Below are 22,208 nucleotides of genomic sequence, written 5' to 3' on the forward strand. Positions count from 1 at the left end.
GAAAAATCGGGTTTTTAAAAACAACCTGGCAGGTCTCAGATGCTATGGAACCACCTGGGCTCATATATTTTTGACCCCTTAGATAAGAGATAAATTGTTTTATTATTTGTAACTCCTTTAAAAGACTTCAGATTATAAAAAAAAAAAAAAAAAAGTCAGAAAGCATGAAAAAAATCATCTGTCAGAAACCAAGTCCCGGATTCCTAGCTAGGGAAAAGACAGTCACTACATATTATTTTCATTCACCAAAAAGAAAATACAGTCATGTTACTACTTTTTTTTAATAAATTTATTTTTTATTGGTGTTCAATTTACCAACATACAGAATAACACCCAGTGCTCATCCTGTCAAGTGCCCCCCTCAGTGCCCATCATCCATTCACCCACCCCCTGCCCTCCTCCCCTTCCACCACCCCTATTCGTTTCCCAGAGTTAGGAGTCTCTATGTTCTGTCTCCCTTTCTGATATTTCCCACACATTTCTTCTCCCTTCCCTTATATTCCCTTTCACTATTATTTAATAAAAGATTAATTCTAATTTTTCAGTTCCTGTATTATAAAAAACCATTTAGATTCTAGATAATAAACAGAAGTTACATATACCACATAAATAGGCTTTCTTAAATCATGTGTGACCTCCTAAATCTTCTCTCACCCATAATTAATTGGCACAGGACTGATACTTTTAGGCAACACTTTTTTCCTGGCCACAGTAGGACATCTCATTGCAGAAAATTGGAAAATACAGAAGAGTGAAAATAACTCATAATTCCATAACTTAAGGATAATCATTCTTCATATATGGATCAATCTTCCATTCTTTTATTTATTATACATGTGCACTCACACAAACACGTGTTTCTATGACATAGGTCTTAGAAAAATGGTGTTGAATGAAAACAGTAAAACACAAAATAGTGAGTATACACTAATTCCAAAAATAGAAATATATCTGTGATGTTAAAAAATACATATTATTCTAGCCAAAAAAGATGAAACAAAACCACATAATCGTTGAGAAAAATGATGCTCTTAAATATGCAAAAAACTCAAAATTTTAAAAAATATATTGACACAACAAACACTGTATTTTTGAAAATAACAGATTTATATTCTATTTAATAATGAAGTACTGGAGATATAAATCAGAACTAAAAGATGATGTCCACTAATCCCCATGATTATTTAGCGCTGTTACAGAATTTCAGGCAAGGGATCCCTGGGTGGCGCAGTGGTTTGGCGCCTGTCTTTGGCCCGGGGCGCGATCCTGGAGACCCGGGATCAAATCCCACGTCAGGCTCCCGGTGCATGGAGCCTGCTTCTCCCTCTGCCTGTGTCTCTGCCCCTCTCTCTCTCTCTCTCTCTCTCTCTGTGACTGTCATAAATAAATAAAAAATTAAAAAAAAAGAATTTCAGGCAAATTTAAAAGACATGAGAATTAATGAAAGGTAGGATGGTTGGAAAGGAACACATAATATCATCATGTTTGCAAGAAATATAGACCTGGCTAAAAATTCATCTACAGAATTTACAATGAAGAGATCACAATTACAACCACTTTCTCATTTTCATAAGAAAGGTGTAACTTGTATACAAAAAAATTCAAGTTTAATGTAAAGACATAATAAATGGATATACAACAGCAAATATGATAAAGGTTTAGATAATTTATTGTATAAATAATTCATAAAGTGATAAGAAAATATTAAATACCAAGAGAAAAAAATCAAAGCATTTCATAAGAGAGATGACAAGCTTGTTTATGATAACACACAAATTTGTCCATCATCACTATAATAAAGAAATTAAAACAATAGTGAGGTAGCATTTTCAGTGAAACCAGTAAAAGGATTTTTTAAAAAAGAAATAATTAGGTATCAAATACTAGAGAGTTAAGTAACCTCACATTGCAAGTGGCAAGGCAAACTGACACAAATGATGTAAGAAGGCTACCTTAGTGCCTTTAAGTGTTTTAAGTTGTTTCCATTTATTTAATGACCACTGTATGTCATGCTCTGAGAGGGCATTTTATATGCATTATTAATACAATAGCTATCTGCAGTGGATATTGTTACCCCCATTTGACAGAAGGAAAAAAAATGAAAACAAAGCTCTGAAAAGCATAGGAATGTACTCTAAAAACCCCACTGATAACAAGGGATGGAGTCCACCTGCAGTCAGGGCAGGCAGGCTCCTTTATGTCCGTACGGGGAGCCTGAAACTCCTCACTGAGCTCTTCACTGTGATTTCACTGGTGATTTCAGGGATCTGTCCTAAGGAAATAACCCCAAGTTAAAGCGGGGGGGGGGGGTAGGAAGCAGCAGCAGCAGCAGCAAATAGTCACTGAAGTGTCACCTGCAATATTAAAATTAACCAGGACCTAAATATCTATCATAGTTCTAGAACTCAGCTTTGGTAAATGACTACATAGGTTATGTCCCAACTCATAAAATGTTTCTGATAAAATAATTAAAAAGTAGAAAATTATAAACATGACATTATGCAATGGAACACCCAAATCTTCATGCATCCAAGGGAAGAAAAGCACATGAAATACTAAGCTTACGATTGGATATCTATTCTTTGGATGTGGTTTTTTTTTTTTCCTTTTGTTCTTGTCTTTTTCCATTAGGGGCATTGATTATGTCTATAATAGAAAAGTAAATAAATATACAAAAAGGGAACAAAATAAGACTATATAACAAAGTGTTAGGGGTTTTTCTTGGTTTTCAGAATTCTTTTTCTAGCCTATCCCTCTCCATGTGCTCCTCCCTCCTTCATTTTTTTTTTTTTTCTATTTACGATAGTTATGGGGGGGGAGGCAGAGACACAGGCAGAGGGAGAAGCAGGCTCCATGCAGGGAGCCGGACGTGGGATTCGATCCTCGGTCTCCAGGATCTCTCCAGGATCGCGCCCTAGGCCAAAGGCAGCCGCCAAACCGCTGCGCCACCCAGGGATCCCTCCTCCCTCCTTCAGAAAGATACACCCCCTCCCCATTTCAGGGAATAGCTCTGAGAATTCAGCACATACCACCCCTCCTTTCCCCTTTCCCCCACCCTTTCCTCCATCCACTCCCACCCAAAACAAAGAGGCAAATCTCCAGGGAAGAGGAGTGTGCCCCGCTGTCCTTTTCCCATTCTAGGTTTACTGTTGAAGAAGCAAATCCAGAGGCAGATTTTAACACTTTCTTCTAAATTAGCTTAACGCATGAGGGAGGCCTCCTACTATTCAGCCTTTGGGAAGACGCATCCCTTGGGAGGACCTTGCTTCTAAGGCTGAAAAGCTGGGAATGGAGGTCTTCACCTAACTTCCCTGGGAAGAAGGAAGCCCCAAAATCCAAGTCCCTGCTGCAAAAGAAGGCTGCAAAGTGAGATTTAAAAACCAACTGGAATTTCTGTAAGCTTTCTGTGACCAGCTTCCCTCCAGGATTGTATTCTTATTAACAAATCACACTGGCTATAACTCTCCCAGAAAGCTCATGTCTAATGGAATTCAAGTTTCTGATCACACTGATTTGTCCTATTTTGATCATCAAAAGCTTTCCCACTAGATCTTTTTTTTTTTTTTGTCCCCTGACCCTAATCGGAAGCACTGCTTCCTGTCAAATCCACTGCAGACACAAGAGGGCGCTAAATAGGTTCAAGTGGGTTAATATTGCACCAATTCAACCTCAAAAACCCACCCAACCTAAATGTGGGCCAGTGAATGAAACTCACACAAAGAGAAAAGGTAGATGGCCTGGGCCACAGAAGCCATGAAAACCAGTGATCTGCATTTTCAAAAAGGATCAGAAAGATGAGGATGTCAGAACAGAGTAGTAGGTAACAGCCGGGGTCTGAAAACAGACTGCCCAGAGCATTGGTCCTTCTGTCTCTGGTGGAATTTACTCTAGGTATCCCTAGGAATATCTGTGCTTCAGTTTCCTCCTCTCAAAAGTGAGACAGTAATATTGTAGTATCTATTTTACAGGGGCGTTGCAGGGATTGAGTTAGAACAATGCCTGACTCAGAGGTAAGTGCTCAATGAATGTCATATCAACTACCTCCATGAAGTGGATCCATCTACTGAAGCCAAGCATACTCTGAAAGAATCTAAAAGACACAAAGCAGACCCTCTGCCTTGTGCCACGTCATAAAAATGTTCTCCTGTATTTTTCCCTATAAGTTTTGTAGTTTTACTTATTTAGATATGTGATTGATAATCTTTGTGTAAATTGTGAAGTTTAGGCCGAGATTCATTTTTTTTAACGTACAGATATCCACTTGATCTAACACCTTTTGAAGAGATTGTTGTGTTTTTATGTAATTGCTTTTGAAAATTGGGGGAAAAAAAATCAACTGGCTCTGTTTGCGTGGGTCCATTTCTGGACTCTATTTCATTCATCTGTCTGTCCCTTTTTCCAATACCACACTATCTTGGTTACCATAGTTTTAGAGTAAGTCTTATTTATAATCAGGTAGTATGATTCCTATAATTTTTACTCTTTTTCAAAATTCTTCTGGCTATTCCTATTCCGTGGCCTTCCCATATAAATTTTAGAAACAGCTTGTCTAAATTACCAAAAATGTTACTGGAAGTATTATAAGAAATACATTAAATCTATAGATAAACTGAGAACTGACATCTTTGCTATGCTGATTCTTCTAATCCATGAACCATCATGTTTGTTAATTTAAATCATCTGATTGCTTTCATCAGCACCTTGTAATTTATAGATTCTGTATGTGACTTTTTGCTAAATTTTAAGTCTTTCACAGTTCTTGGAGCTATTAGAAATTATACGTTAAAAACTTTTTTATTCTCAACTGTTTATTACTAACAAACAAATAAAATCCATTTTTGAAAAAAAAATCCATTTTTGTGTGATGACCAGGTATCCTATAACTTTGTTAAATGTATTAATTCTAGGAGATTTTAGGTTTTGTTTTTGTAGATTTTGGAGACTTTCTACTTAGACAATTCTGCTGTCTGTGACTAAGAATAATTTCATTTCTTCCTTCCCAATCTATATTCTCCTTTTCCTCCCTCACCTGACTGCAATGGTTATGATTTTGTACAATGTTCAACAGAAGTGGTAAAAGTGAACACCCTTGCTTGTTCTCAGTAACAGGGAAGACAGTCTTTCACAGTTATGATATTAACTGTAGGGTTTTTTACATTGCCCTTCGTTAAAGAAGTTCCCTCCAATTTCTAGTTTGCTAAAAACTTTAATAACTGCATGCTGAATTTGTCAAATGCTTTCTCTATTTCGACTAATGTTATCATGTGGTTTCTCTTCATACTGTTAATGTGGCAGGTTACACAGATATTCAGATATTTGAACTAGGCTTGTATTCCCCTCTTGGCCATGGTGCATCATTCTTTTTATATATTTCTGCATTTACTAATATTTGCTAAGGATTTTTGCTTCTTGGTTCATCAAAGATACTGGTCTGTAGTACCCTATCTTTGTCTCATCTCATATCATTGTAATTCTGGCCTTATCAAATGAAGCATTTTGGGAAGCATTCCCTCTGCTTCTACTTTCTGAAAGAGATTGTATAAAAATTGGTTTTATTTTGTCTTTAAATGTTCATATTCACCAGGAAACTACTTGGGCCTGGAGATTCCTTTTTAAGAAGACTGGTAACTGCAAATTAAATTTCTTCAGTAGACACTATTAAGAATAGTTAAAATAGGCTAATCAGGTTATCCATTTCATCTTTCATGAGCAATGGTAGCGTGTGGCTTTTAAGGAATTGGTCCTTTTCATCTAAGGTTTCAATTTTATGTGCTTAGAATAGTTTATAGTATTCTATTACTCATTTAATGTCTGTGGGGTCTACCATGATATCCTCCTCTCTTCATTCCAGATGTTGGCAAATAGTGTCTTTTTTTTCTTCCATCATTATTGCTGGCCATTTTTCTTTCAAAAATTTATCTTTCTGTTTCACTGATTTTTTTTCCTTATTATTTTTCTGTCTTCAATTTCACTAATTTCTACTCTATTATTTCTTCTACTTGCTCCGGTTTTTCTTATTCTGGTTTTCTACAGTGAATGTTTGTATTATTATTTTTTTTCTAATATAAGCATATAATCCTAAAAGTTTCTCGCCATGCATTACTTCAGTTGCATCTCACAATTTGTGATTATTTTGCATTTCCAACTTATTTCGAAATACTTTCCCATTTCCATTGAGAAGTTCTCTTCAATACACGGATTACTTAAAAAGAATGATGTTTAATTACTAGGCATATGGAAATATTCCCGTTATCTTGGTTATTTATAGCTTTATTCCATTATGGTCAGAAAACCTATCATATGGTTTTCTTTTAAATTTGCTATGGTCTGTCTTATGACCCAGGATGCAGTCTGTCTTGGTGAATATTTTATGCACACTTGAAGAGTATGGATACTCTGCTGTGGTTGGTAGAGTGTGCTAAGAATCTCAATTAGAGCTGGTTGGCTAGGGGAGCTGTTTAGTTCCTCCACAGCTTTGCTGATTTTCAGTCTACCAGTCCGATGGATTACCAAAGAAAGGAGTGTTGAAGTCTCCAACTATAACTGATGATTTTCCATTTCTTATTTAAGTTTCTGCTTTATGTATTTTGAAGCTCTATAGGTTTTTCATTTCTGAGTGAACTAATAACCCTTTCATCATTATAATATCTTTCTTTGTCCCTTGCTGATTTTTTAAATTTCGTAGTCTACTTTCTCTAATGTTATCATGGCCTTCTTTTGATTAACATTTGCAGGGTATTTATTTCTGTATCCTGTTGCTTTAAAACTACCTATAGCATTATAATTAAAGTGGGTTTTTTTTGTAGGCAGCATTTAGTTGGGTCCTATGTTTTCATTTTGATTTTCTCTGCCTTTTAATTGCTGAGATTAAGTCAGTTACAGTTAATTATTGGTGCATCTGAAGTCAGGTTTATCATTTCTAATCGGTCACAGAGCCCATCTAGTGAGCTTTTTATTTTGGTTATTATATTTTCCATTCCTATACTTTCAATTTGGTTCTTCTTTATATCTTCAGTATCTCTCTTTGCTTAGACTTTCTAAGTGTCACCCTTTCTTCCTGATCCATTTTTAGAATGGCTACTTTAAAGTATTTGAAAAATTTAATATCTATATTGCCTTGGCACTGGGGTCTGTTGATTTATCTTTTCCCATGCAAGTTGAGATTTTCCTAGTTTACTTTATGCCAAGTAATTTTGGCGTATTTCCTGGATACTTTGAAAATTTTAAGACTCTGGGTTTTGTTTAAATATAACAGAAAGTGTTGACTTTTGTGTGTGTGTGTGTGTGTGTGTGTGTGTGTGTGTGTCTAAGCAGGCAATTAACCTGGTTCAACTCATGCCACAAGTTCTGACCTGCCTTTCACAGGCTCTGGTTCTAATGCCAGTTCCATTTTCAAAGTTCTTACTGTGCTTTTTGGATTGGTCCTGCATTTGTCCCATCCACTTTGAGACTTGGACATGACTTACCTTATTGTTTCATTCTCAGATTCACTAGTATGCCATCTAGGGTCTGAGTCATGCATGTACAGTTTGTGTGAACCCAGGGCTTCATAAGAGAAAGTCTCCAGGTACCTTTCCTGAGCCTCTCCTTCATTATCACCTTGATACTTTTAGGTTCCCTGGGGCTCTCCATCTTAGTCCTTCAGCCAGAATGCTGAGTCATCATATACCCTACCCTGCCACTTATTTTCTGTGACTGTGTCCATACCTGGAACCCACCTATGGGAGAACCAAGGGGAAAAAAACAACAGTGTTCACCTGAACCTCATGTGACCACAGTTCCATTGGAGGAAAAGTTTATGTGTCCCTCCAAGTTTTAGGTGCTATGCTCCCCCACCCCCTCAACCCCGGTGCTTGACTGTCCACATGTTACCATGGCTGTTGTCACTCTGGCATTACCTAGGGCCTGAGGTGCAACATAACACAGAAAGGAATAAGAAACATGGGCAGCATTTTGACACTGAGTGTTTGGAGTCCTTTTTCCTCTGGCTCAAGCCAAAAGCAGAAGGCTTCTCCTGGAAATGTTCTCTGTCCACACCAAGGCCGACTCCTGGGTTTCAGGCTAATTGGAATCCAGACCACAGAATATAAGAAAAATGTTAAAAGCACCATCAGTTCAATGCCATTTCACAATCTCGACTTCTTCCCCCCACCTACCATTTACTCTTCAGAGTCCTTGAGTTGTTACTCAATTTGTTTGTCCCAGGCTTACAGCTGTACTTAACAGGAGAGATGGGGGTCACATGTGCTCGTTCCATCTCATCCAGAAATGAACTCACACCCTGCTCTGCAGCAGCAACGTGGAAGGTGGCCTAGAGAGAGCGTGTCCTGTAGGGTGTGGGGGGGGGGAAGCGTGCCCACCAGAACTTGGCCTCTGTGCTCTAACCTCATGGTTTTCCACGTTTTCTCTCCTTCCTTCTTCCTCCCCTCATTTTTTTTCCTCCCCTCATTTTTACTTTCCTTTCTTCCTCTTTTATTGTCCTTCCTTTTTTAAAGCTGGAGGTCTTCTACTCCAAGGAGCCCTTAAAAGGAATCCTAACATGGTCAACAGATAATTTGCAGACGCTTTGCTGGATTTTAACTGCTTCTCGCATCTTAACACTGGATCCACCACCCCCACCCTGCCTACTGCACACAGAACCCAGTCACCCAGGCTAGATACTAGAGTTCAGGTGTAAGCCTGCATCTTTAAACACCTCTAGTGAGTTATAAAAATCAACCTAGTGAATCTGAACCAGCAATATTTTTTTTTAGGAAACAATAGAAAATAGAGTGCATTTCATTTATTCGGATAAGGACTATCTTTATTCTAGTATAAATAAATAGGAATGTTTTCTTCCTATAGGTGTTCAGCCACAAAAGTTAAGAATCTACTCTTGCAGACTCCTTCCCTTATCCTCCATCCCAATGAGTCACCTAATTCCCTCAATTTGTCTTCTGCAACAGGCTGCAGATTCATCCTGTCTTCCATCACTACCTCATGTCCAGCTTTCCTTGTCTTTTTCAAATTACAGCAACCGTTGATCCCTGGTGTCCCTACCTTGACTCTCACTCTTTAGCTAATCCTATGGTAGATGTTGTTTCCACCCAATTTTCCAAAGCATCAAACATGTCAGCTACAGCTGGAAAACCTTCTGGCTCCTTCCTACCTCAGGATGAAGCCTGGGCCCCTTCCCTCTCCACCAACCTGCGTGATTCCAGACCACCTGGGCTCCTGTGCCTCTGAACCTACGGCCGCCAGGCTACCAACGCTAAGCCTCTCAACCTTGAATTCGTTACCCATGCCTCTCATTTAAGAGAAGTCTTTGCATATAAAACATACATTTGTTCTACAAACCAGAGCTAATGTAATTTTACTTAAAAAAAAAAAAAGAATTTCTGACACCGCAGAGACATACAACTAAACAATCCCAAATGCCTTATTGGCCTGCTTGTTCATGTCCTTTCCTTTGCCCAAAGATGCCAAAAATGCCATGGAAGAGGCGGGAAGGTAATTCCTTCCTGGCAGAGTCACTCTGATTTTTTTAAACAAAGAGCTCAAACATTGATGCCCAGTGTAGTCTTTTAATAAACACTTCACCCCCCATTCTTTCCTGTACTCAATATTACAGTGACATTACAGGTCACACGTATTCTGGAAACCGGCACAGAATTCGAGAGCTACACTACCTTCTTTGGGGGGGGGGGGTGGCGGTTCACACACAATTCAGGTCTAGGGGTTTTTTTTAATTTTTATTTATTTATGATAGTCACACACAGAGAGAGAGAGGCAGAGACACAGGCTGAGGGAGAAGCAGGCTCCATGCACCGGGAGCCCGACGTGGGATTCGATCCTGGGTCTCCAGGATCGCGCCCTGGGTCAAAGGCAGGCGCTAAACCGCTGCGCCACCCAGGGATCCCAGGTCTAAGTATTTTAAGCACACACAAAAAAAAAAATAAATAAATAAAAATAAAAAAAATAAAAAAATAAAATAAACGCGTTGTTGTTGAAGTGCTGTTTTAAGTATGGGGAGATCACACAATTTACTACAAAACAGTCCTTTTATATACTAGATAAGGCTTGGTTTGTAAACTAGGTATTCACTTGCATAGTTGACCCTACAGCTCCATCATGCAACAAAAGATTACTCCCCCTGAGGTCAGAGTATCTCAATTTATCATCCCACATCACCTTCCTACTTTTTTTTTTTTGCATGTTTGGGTAACTTTTCATTTTGATAGAAATCCAAAATTACAAAAAAGTTGCAGGGATAGCATAAGGAATCCTTATTTACTTGTATACATTTTACCCAAATTCATTAATTGTTTCCATTGTATGCTGTGTACTTTACCATCCTCTTTCTCTGAGCTTTTAAAAATTCTGAAATAAAAAAGTGGGTATATTTAAATGTACAACATGATGCTCTGATATACATACACACAGTGAAATGATTACTACAGTCAAGTTAATTAACATATCTCCTCACATGTTTAACATCTGTGTGTGTTGGGAACACCTGAAACCTACTCTTAGAATATTTCAGGAATTGAACACAGCACTAACTATAGTCACGCTTCTACATTAGATCTCTAGACTTATTTCTTGCACTCACCCATTCTTGATTTCCTCTTCTCAAAAGCATGGGAAGGAAAGCCTACTCTACAGCCATTTCATAAGATACTTTACCATTTGAAAATATGACTGCAAATCACTATTTAACCTAAAGTACAGAAAAAGAGACTGTATGAAAAATTAAAGAAAAACTGCCTTGCCACAAGGGCAACCATCCGCTACTAACAATTTTACTGGTCATGAAGGTATTTCCTGGAACCAGGGGAGGGTGACCTGTAAGTTGCCCATTGGGAGTGAAGATGGATGTTGCCATGTCATCGGATACAACCAGTTCTTCCTGGAGGCAGATGTAAGCCCAAGATTGGCACTGCTTTCTTCAGCCAGAACCCAACCAGGCCTCTGACAATGCTCAGTGAGACTTCTTAAACTGAAGTTATCTCCAGAGAGGGAAAAACCACTGCTACCACTAAAATCTTATCTTCTGGGAAGACCTAATTCATCACAGACACAAGATTTCAACTTATTTTAATCACACCATTAGAACTCACTTTTTAAATCTCAAATGGATCTGCCGATCCCCAACTTTCATTTTGCACCAAAGTCTGCAGTAAATAGTGAAAAGAGGTTGATAACATTGACATTCTTGGAAAGAAGTGGAGACCTTGGAGTCTGAGTTATTATTATGCTCTTCCACTTAACTGTCCGCCCTAAATAACAAGCCTGGGCCCAGTTTTCCCCAAGGGCAACTGTCAAAGAAATACTCTTTCAACACCAATTACTGCATGAAAATTAAGGAGAATAAGCTGCCAATTCTAGACTGGAGACAAGAATTTAATCAGCACAAGGAGCTCCAGCAAGGTGTCAAAATTTTGAGTCCCCAGCTGACATCTAGCAGTATTTGCAATGCAAATTTTCCAGAGCATTCTTGGAAAAATTACTAACCTCTCCTCACCCCTGAATGCCCAAAAAGTCCCCAAGATAAATTTTAAAATAAATCAGGCCTAAGAGCCACGCTTAACACTCGCAAACTTAACCACTAAGTCTCATCTCAGTGAAGGGAGGGCCTTCCACCCAGGCTCCCTAGAACAGGCTCATTGGTGTGGTTCCTTCTGATGGACCTTCCCACCGTGTCATTATGCAGCCATGCCCTGGCCCCATCCTACTCCCCCATGTAATACCACTCACACAGGACGTATTTGCTTCTGGCCCATTCCTTCACCTTTCAACCAGCAGCAAAGCTCAAACCCCAATTTCTCATGCTCTAAAAGTAGGCCTTCACCAGCCATCAGTACAGGACATGCCTTATTACTGCCAGGGCTGCTGTGGCCTCAATCACACCTAGGCTCCCTGGCCTCTCTCATTCTCTGCCATTCCACATTCCCCTATTTTTTAGATAAGGAGAAACCAATGGAATGAAGGCAGGTGTAATACATTAGCAGCTTTTGAGCTTCTAAAAATTTTTAGCAGCCCCTAATTTCTCTATGAAGAGTCACATTAATGATGTGATCTATGATGATCTTCCAGAACTTTCAGCCAGTGACATGAAAGCAGATGTGCACACCATCCCCAAGGCATCTCAGGGCCTGAGATGAACTAAACCAGAGACTCCACAGGCCCAGCAGTGACCCAACTCATCCTGCTCATCTCACATGCTCCACCCTAAACCCTGCTCTTCCTACAGAGACCCAGGGTGGCACCATGGATCTGTGACATAGGGCTCACTTGAGAGTGCCTCTGGAGAAGCAGCTCCTCCCCTGACCTAGGGAGAGGACACGCAGGAGGCAAAACACAAGGGATGCCACCCTCTGAGAGGCTTACCTATACTCTGGGATGACAGAGACAATAGGCATGAGGCTTGGAGAGAGCACTTAGACTCAAGTGGGGTGGGATGAAGTGGGATGGAGCTCATAAACACTCCAATTTAGAGAAGAGTAGGGTTGGTATGAGACTAATTAGAGAAGGCTTCACAGAAGAGGGCAACAGAGCCATACCTTAAAGGCTGGGGCACACTTCACTACAAGAAAACAGAGAGCTTCCAGGGCATGAGAAGAGAAAATGTGCATCAATGCTCCCCCTGATTTCTGCTTTCAGGACAGCGTAGCATCAAGGAAAACTCATAGAACTGGGACCCAGGGAGAAGCTGTTTTCCATGTTGCCTTCATCAATTCCTAGTTCTGAACATGTGCAAGTTACCCAGCATGAGCCTTGGTTTACTCGTTTATAAAATGGAAGATAAGTCCCACCTGGATCCCCAGTTGTAAAGATGAAGGGAGGTTCTGTATTAGCCCAGCATGTGGCTGATGGTCCAAGAGCCCTTGCCAATGCTTCTCTTTAACTGATCTCTGGACTTCAGCTGTCATCTGGGAGATAGAAGGGTTTAACCAGAAGACTTTCTAAGCCCATCAGCTCTAAAATCCTTCCTTTTCCTAACATTACTCAAAAGCCCCTTGTGGGGATGTAATCTGAAGTGTCTGGCACCAGGGGGAGCCCTTCTAATGGCCTGCAGTCCCAGGCCACCAAAATGTGACTCCATAAAACTTAGAAGTACACTTCTGGGCATTATTTAAAGCAATCAGAGTATATACCAGTACACCAATTCTGTACTTCTATGTAGAATTTCGACACCTTTAGAATTCTAACTTCCTAAAAAAGGCCTGATTTACTAAACTTCCAAACTTACAATTCTACCAACTACTAGTGAATCTGCACCAAGAGGGGACTTGCCACTGGCCCCTGCAGGGTGCTGCCTCTGCACCTCCTATAAAGAACCTGTGCCCTGTAATTACCTTGGCTGCCAGTATCCCAGGCACTGACCTTCCTCAGGGTTGTCAGGCAGGGCTGCAGCGGAAAATCATTACCTGGGAAGTCTGAAATCTGGGAAGCCTTAAACCAGGGGAAATTCATTACCTGGGAAGCTCCCCACCCCTAGAGCCCCACCTCCAGCACCTAATTGGTCCTGGATGTGGACCTGGCATCCATGGTTGTCAAAGTTCTGCAGGTATTTCTTCTGAGCATCCAGAAGATGTGAACCATTGGTGGATACTAAACTATTACCTAAGAGATGTGCTTGGGTTAGGCTCTCTCTCAGCTCACTCACTCTTAGTACTTGTTTTTTAACCAAAATCAAACTCAAAGGCAAACATAGAAAAAAACAAAATCCCATGTCCAACAACAATTTCCCATGCTTTCCAACTGGGCAGAGGACTGTGGATAGGGACAAGGTAGGTGACACTGGTTTCTACCAGCCCAGTCTACTTCCCTCTCAAAACTCTCAATTGCTGGAAATGGTCCCAGCCTCATCTTGTTTGAATGACAATTTCAAAATTTCAACTTTTAGACATTACTTTAAAATCATAACATCAGGTAATGCAGTAAATAGTTATTGTTTTATCATTTAAAGTTTTAATCTATTTTTGTAAGAGAGAGAGAGAGCACATGTATGAGCAGGGGGAGGGGCAGAAAGAGAAGCAGACTCCCCACTGAGCAAGGAGCCTGATGTGGGGCTCAACCCCAGGACCCTAAGATTATGCCCTGAGCCAAAGGCAGATGCTTAACAGACTGAGCCACTCAGGCACCCTTAAATAATGTTTTTTAAATAAGACAATCCCTTAGTTTGTTCTCAGAGGACTTTATTACAGACCCCTGTGATGGGATTTCAAGGATGTTTTAAAAATGTGGGTCCAGTGTAGGAGTTACTTGCCTATGATTTAAACTTAAGTTCTTTATAAGTATTACAAGTTTGCCAAATATAGTTTTATGATATTTTACACGTATTTTAGGACCTAGAACAAAACCAAAATATGTAAAATAGTCAAAGAACTGGAAGCCTTCCTAGGATGACTCAACTCATAAATGTGGCCTCTAAATTGGTGTTCAAAGAAGGAAGAGGAAGAGAAATAATGAAACCTCCTTTAAAGAGAAAAGTAATAATCAAATCCCTCCTTGATTGTGCCCATCCACTCCATTATCTATATGCCATAAAGCTTAATTAGTTATGGATACATTTCAAAATTCTACCAGATGCATGCTACATACAACATGGATGAACCTTCAAAAAACATCCCACAAAGTAGAACCAAGCCAGATGCAAAAGGACAAATATTACATGATTTCACTTACATGCAATATCTAGAATAGGCAAATTCAGAGAGACAAAAAAAGGGGGGCTGAAGAATATGGCTTGAAGGGCATAGTGTGTCTATTTGGGGTGATGAAAAAGTCATGAAAATAGTGGTGATGGCAGTAAAACATTATAAAGATAATTAATGCCACTGAATTATACAATTAGAAGGGGTTACCATGGCAAATGTTGTTATATATGTGTTTTGTTATTTACATATCCTATATGTTATAGGAGATATGTATATATATTTTGAAAAACAATAAAAACTAATGGCTTAATGTCCATAGCAGAAAAACCTAAAAGCAATTAAAATGTTGTAGGAGTCAGGTGGCCTTGGCACGTGCTCTACCATTTCCGGAATCCTTCCCTGGGAGCAAACAGGCATTAAGACTAGATCAGCCCTTGTAGACCTGACAGATTGCTACAAGGCTATGCATCCATGGACGCCACTGCCACCCATCCCTGTCTCCTTAGCCAATGTATTAGACTCCCATTTAATTAATAGCTATTTCCTGGCAGCTGTAATCACATGTTCATTAGAGCTGGATTGTTTTGCCATGCTAAAAGTCATTACGGGCTGTCAACAATGAGTACTTTATTTTCATTCCTATAAATCTATGAGCATTTCACATGTCATCGGCTAGTGAAGCTAAACAAAGACTTTAGGCCATGCATTCTCAAACATGGGAAGGAATAAAAAAAATCAGTTCTTGGTTGCAAAAATACTGTAAATATTAGGATGGTTTATGGTCTTCTACAGGGACACAGTGTGTAACAGATACACAGTATGTCTGCAGCATTAACATTTCAAGGGGGTGAGGGACAGGGGTGATTAAGAAAACAATGTCCCAAAGGGGGATGAAAATGAAGAAAGGGTTGATAAACATTGCTTTGTATCCTATAATTAAAGATTTTTTCCTTAAACCAAAAGTAAACAAAAACCAGCTGTTCTTCACAAAAAAGAAAAGGGGAAAAAAGGGAAAGCTATGAGGAGTTTTCACTAAAGACTAGGGTTTTGCTGCAGACCTCCCTCTGGTCTTTTCCGCTGTCTGCAAGGAGCCTTCCTCCACATGTGGCCCAAACTCTCAGCTTCCCCTAAGACTGACCTATGCATTCATTTACCAAGAGGTCGCAAGGAAGGATTAAGTGCCAGGCACTCTGCTAGGCCTGTTCAGGCAGGAGCCCCCCTCACTGGACCAGACAGAGCCCTGGGCCATGAGGGCTGGAGGTGACTGGACACCTGGCCCCACAGCAGCCTGGAAGAAAAGCAGAAGGGTAAGCCAGGGAAGTGGTGGCAAGCATGGGTTCTGAAGCCAAGAAACCTGGGGATCAGGCCTTGTGGCCTTGCCTCTTCCCAACCTAGCAACGTCTGGCAAATGATTTGACCTCTGTTGCTTCAAATCTCTCCTCTGGAAAAAAAAAAAAAAAAGATGGTGATGTTTCATGCAGAGCTGCAGCAGGAATCAAGGGAGAGATGACAACACATTTGTCTCTTGCAAGCTTAAGTAACTACTGGTAATGCTTTACCAGGTGAAACAAGACGACTCAAAAGTACACAGTCAGCTGTCACGATGTCCATCAGGGTATCCAGGGCATGACAAAGTCAACACTCCTGCTAGGTCCCTGCCACCATCTCCCGGGGGGAGCTCTGGCTTCAAGGTCAGCTTATTGGAGAACAGGCTCCAGCAGGTTAGATGCAAAGCCCAACCTGAACGACCCAGGGACTAACAGGAGCAGAAGCAGGCAGGGCTTCTACATCAATGAAGGAGGTCAGCAAGGTGTGTCCCTCTCTGAGGCTAATTCATCTAGGCAATGGGAGGCATGCTGACTCTGGTTGCCCAAGGACACACTGAGTTCACATCCCACAAACTAAACTAATAAGCAGTTTAAAAAGTTGTCTGCATTTAGGATATGATTTCAGGGGCTCTAGAAGGAATAAGCCTTTGAATAGTATGCCTCTTGCTAAAACTTTATCAGTGGATACATACTTCCATCCCACAAAGGTGAGGTTCAAGTTTTGTGGGTTAATTTTACTTGTGCTATAAAGCTTATGTTCCAGAGCCCTTCACTCCTACAGGCCCATTCCCAGACCTTGAGGGACTCAGGTAATGTGTTCTTGGGATGCTGTATTTTCACATAATTTATAAGATGAAAGCACTTTAACAGCAATCACTTAAGACTATAATTGCTTGCCATAGTTGCTTGCTGGTTCCCTCCATCATCCTTTCTCAAGTGGCAGGTAGAAGAATGATCATGGACATTTGGGGGATCCAGATAAGGGAGATGAAGTAAGGGGTTTGGTGGGATGTATTTATGTAGTTTACCATCTCTTTGGTGTATAGAGGTTTTTGCTTGTCATCCTGGTGAAGGAATGATTCCCCAGAATGCTTCTGCTGCCCAGCGGGGCAACTCACCTGATGTGTGACCTGAGGGGCAGACACTTCGATCACACTCTAAGATGTGACCTAAGTGTAAGCAATCACAAATATGTGAATGGGAAAACCAATCTTCAGAGGGAAAGAGCTAGAAGTTTGTGGCATATCTTCTAACTCCTATAGCTCCCATATGAAAGTAATAGAGGTTTATGCCCATTTGAAAAAAAAAATCCTAGACATTTCCAAAAGATTACCATGATTGAGCTTGAAGATAAAAACAACACTCTTAAATAAGGACTGGCAAATCATGGTCCCACAAATTACAGCCTACTGGCCAAATCTGGGTTCCTGCCTGGTTTTATAAATAAAGTTTTATTGGGACATAGCCACACCCATTCATTTACATACTGCCTAAGACTGCTTTTGCCTATAAAGGCAGAATTGACTAATTGATACAGAGGCTCCCAAGGCCTAAAATATTATCTGATCCTTCACAGACAAAGTCTGATGATCCCTGCTCTAAAGTATCAATACAAAACAAATTTCAATCATACCAAACAAAGGCTGGATTATCTTCCTGCTTTGTCTATAGAAAACACTACCAAATCAAATCATTGTAAAAGTAAGAGCATAGAAAGCTACAGCCAGAAAATGCAGGGAAAACTATATTATAGATGCATGTCAGTATGCCAACTAATAAAAATATTAAGATTTTTTGTGGGTTTTGAGAGGTTTATGGTATGTCAGCTTACTATAATCTGTCATTTGTTGTGATTCACTTTCTCATTTTAAAATATTGACTTCTGGGGATGCCTGGGTGGCTCAGTGGTTGGGCATCTGCCTTCAGCTCAGGGCATGATCCTGGGATCTGGGATCAAGTCCCGTATCGGGCTTCCTGCATGGAGCCTGCTTCTCCTTCTGCCTGTGTCTCTGCCTCTGTCTCTGCCTTTCACGAATAAATAAATAAATCTTTAAAAAATAAAATAAAATATTGGCTTCTGTAGCCCCAAGTCATGTAAGCTCTAGGCCACATAAGCTGGATGATGTATACCTACTAATGTATGAAGAGGTGACACCTGGCCATTTCTATGGCCCATAGTCATCCATAGACAGACCTCTCTTTGACTTTTCTGGGGGGAAAAAATAAACTGATAGGATAGAAGGGAGCAACTAGTTGGAGACAAGAGAGTTCAGAGTAAGACAGTGATTGTGACCAAAATAGATACATCTTCAGGGAGTGCCAGCCTCACATGATGAAGAAAAATCAACATGCAGCTCTCTTTAAAATGTGTGCTCTGGGGATCCCTGGGTGGCTCAGTGGTTTAGCGCCTGCCTTGGGCTCAGGGTGTGATCCTGGAGACCTGGGGTCGAGTCCCACATCGGGTTCCCTGCATGGAGCCTGCTTCTCTCTCTGTGTCTCTCTCTCTCTCTCTCTCTCTCTCTCTCTCATGAATAAATAAATAAAATCTTTGGAAAAAAATAAAATTTGTGTTCTGAGTGAGGTGCTGAAATGAAATGCCATCAAGGGTTCAGAGGAGCAGAGGCATTGGTAGCCAGATAGTATATAATCAATCAACAACACACATGTAAATTGCCACCTATTGGGAGGAAAAGGTAAACCAACTAGTCCTATTTTTAAAAGCTTCCTTCTGAGCTGAGGAGGGATTTGTGTGGAAGCAAGTGCAGCTGCTCTTCTTTCTCTGCTTTTTCTGCTGAGCCAGGAGCAGCAGCAGCAGAGAGGGTGATCCCTGGAGGACAAACAATGCCATTGGGTCAACAGCTGGTAGGTGGTCCTGTGCTAGCAGGGTGATCACAGGCAGAGAGTTTTGAAACCTTCTGGCTTTTCTACATCATTCAACCCTGAAAGGCTGAGCATGCCCCCCGAAATTCCAACTCCCAGAAACCATCAAGGAATGTTAGGAAGTGACGACTGTGATTCAAGCAGATCAAGAGAGAAGACAGTGCTTTATACTAGGTCAAGATGAATGAGGTCGCTAGAGCCAGGTGATTGTTCCTGTTCTGTGAAAACAATAGTGGCAACAGGACAGGCTACCAGAGGTGGTGAGACTGAAGCTGAGAAAGCGCAGGCATGTGAACATGAATGTGAGCATAGACTGTATACATTGCAGTTCAGCAGGGATGCAGCTGCAGTGAATTTAGCCTCAAGTGGGTCCAACATGAAAACCTCAGGAGTCTCATTATACAGTGACTCGATGCAGAAGGAATCACTTATGAAGGACACCAAAATAGATACTGGAATTCTAAGTAACTCCCCTAATTCTAGATAAATAAGGCATAGCTGTATGGATTAGCCATAAAGGTTACAGAATTTCATTTCAATTTCAGTTAAATTGATTAATAATGCAATTTATGGCAGCTTTTATTAAGAATCACATTAAAATGTTCTTAATATGTACCTAAAGATACAAGGCACCCCTCCTCCCAGAGAACAAGTAAAATGAGAGAGGTTATGAAACTTAGCTCCAAAAAACATAATTATTAACCTCACAAGGCTACAACTTCTCTGTACCAATAAGCTCTTGTCTAGAGAAACTCTCACACACAGGCATAAGGAGACACGTACAGGAATTTTTGTAACATCAACGTTTGAAACTGAAAAACTGAGGCAACTTAAATGCCCGTTAGCATCAGGAGGTGGCTCGTGAAACTGTGTCCCACAAATATGCCACAATACAATGAAAATAAATAACACACATAATGTACACATACATATAACATGCACAGGAATTTATCTTATTTTTCTTTACATCTCTCCATGCTTTTAATCTTATAATAAATTAAAAAGAATCACTAAATTAATTCCAAATGGGTAGATTCTAATACAATGATAAAAAATTCTTAAAGTAGAGGAAAATGGTCAATTCACTCTTCTCAAAATGCTATGTCATTTTGTGTGCATTTGTCTTTTTGAGTCTTTATTTATATAAATGTTTTATGAGGTTGTACTGATGGCATAGCCTGGAATATTTTTGTACATCATTAATGAGTTTAACATCAAACATATTTAATGTTGAAAATCTCTGAAACTGTCATTTAAAGTAACCCACTGTTTACTACATATATATACCTTAATTTTAACCACTCTCCTTTAACAGATTTCTTCTAATTTTCCATTATAAATTACACTTTACAGAGTATTCTTGTATGCATAGCTTTTTCATTTTTAGAATTAAGATTATGTTCCCAAAAGTAGGATTACAGGTCAAAAATTTTGATCATTTTTTGTTAATCATTATACATTGTCAGTACATTTTAAATATAAATGGTTGTGAGCCTTCTGGTTCTGGCCAAGATTGACAAACAGGCATCAAATTTCCCCTGCTGCTTAAAACAGACAAAATTCCAGCTTATTGCCTTGAGAAAACTCCGATGACATAGGGAAAAGGACTCAAAGCAGAGCTGGGAAGTTATCAGACTCCCTGAGTTGGGAGATCTGAGAGAGTAAGATAGATTGAGTTCATAGGACAGAATAAAAAAGAGAGCTATACAGAAAGAAATCTACAAAGGATTCCCTTTGAGTAGTCAGCAGACAATTAGTCAGTGCATGTAATTACCTGAGGTCAGGAAAAGAAGCACTAAAAAAGGATTAGAAGGAAAAATACCCAATGCTCACACAAGGCTATCTCCACAAGCCATACTAAAAAAATCTCATAATTCATGGGACATTGGGTACATACAGTACTCAGAAGTATCTTGTCTTAGTCATGGATAAAAATTAGCCTTATACTACATGCTTCTCTGAGATTACCTAATTAATCTTAAAAATTAAAAGGATCAAACTGTTTCTAAGTAATTATGTTCCCAAACTTTAGAAATGTTTATTTAAAAAAAAAAATCAGCATACCAGTAAGGTAAAGTTTATTCTGGATTTCAATAAAAAAAATACAAAGCAAAAAAAAAAATTACAAAGCATACAAAAAAAAAAACAAGGAAAGCCATTTCTGGTCTGGAGAAAAATTAATCAAAATTGAAACAAAACTGACACAGATATTGGAATTAACAGGCAAGGGCATTAAACAGGTATTAGAGCAGTATTTCTTATATTCAAAAAGTTAAAATAGGGCATGAGAGATATGAAAGAGACCTAAATTGAACTTCTAAATGAAAACCAAAATTAGACTCAAGATAAAAGATGAAAATTAGACTAAATGAAATTAATGGCAAATGAAATACAGAAGAAAGGACTAGCAAAATTGAGAACAAAGCAATAGAAACTGCCCAAAATGAAGCACAGAGAAAAACGTAATTTAAAAATAGAGTATCAGTGAGCTGTGGGATGTCTTCAAGCATTCTAACATGTGTGATTGAAGGTCCTGCAGAGAAAAGATGGAGAAAGTGTCAAAAAATACTTGAATAGTGGCCAAATCTTTTCCAAATCTGATGAAATGAAAATTGTAAACCCATAGATCTATGAAGCTCAACAAACCACAAGTAGAAGAAACATGAAGAAAACTATACTAATTCACATCATAACCAAATTGATCAAAATCAGTGATAAAAATAAATATTAAGAGGGGCAGAAAAATGACAGTACAAATGGAGAACCAAGGATAAGAATGACAGCAGATTTCTTGCCAGATACAATGCAAATAAGAAGATAGTGGAATAACCTTTAAAACACAAAGGGGAAAAAAACTCAGCCTAGTTTTTACACCGAGCGAAACATCTTTTAAGAACAAAAGTGAAATACAGACTTTTGCAGACATGTGAAGGTGAAATAATTCATCAACGGCAGACTGCAGTATAAGGAATCCTTCAGGCAAAAGAAAGATGATGCTAGATGGCAATATTAATCTACAAAAAGGAATAAAGAAAGAAAAAAAAGAAAAAATAAAGAGAAGCAAGAAATCTAACAATGTGGGTAAATATGTAATTTTTAAAAAGATTTAAATCTCTTTAAAAGATAACTGGCTGCCTAAACAGAAGACTAATCTTGTAGTATGAGCCTTATCACATATGTAAAAGTAAAAGAAATGACAATAGACACAAAGACTAACAGGGAAGAAATGATACTATATTGTGAGTTTATTTTATGGTTAGTATCACTTGAAGAATGTCATTATGAATGAAAGATGTATGCTATAAACCTAAAGCACCCACAAACATATCAAAGAATTATAGCTAAAAAAAGAAAACAA

General features: G+C 39.3%; 1 protein-coding gene across 15 annotated transcripts in view; it reads right to left on the reverse strand.

Annotated features, from left to right (window-relative positions):
- FHOD3 (formin homology 2 domain containing 3) overlaps window positions 1-22,208 on the reverse strand; it is a 463,903-nt gene that overhangs the window by 194,510 nt on the left and 247,185 nt on the right. The window lies entirely within an intron of this gene.

The sequence above is a fragment of the Nyctereutes procyonoides genome, unplaced genomic scaffold (genome assembly GCF_905146905.1).
Source record: "Nyctereutes procyonoides isolate TBG_1078 unplaced genomic scaffold, NYPRO_anot_genome, whole genome shotgun sequence".
NCBI classification, from domain to species: domain Eukaryota; kingdom Metazoa; phylum Chordata; class Mammalia; order Carnivora; family Canidae; genus Nyctereutes; species Nyctereutes procyonoides.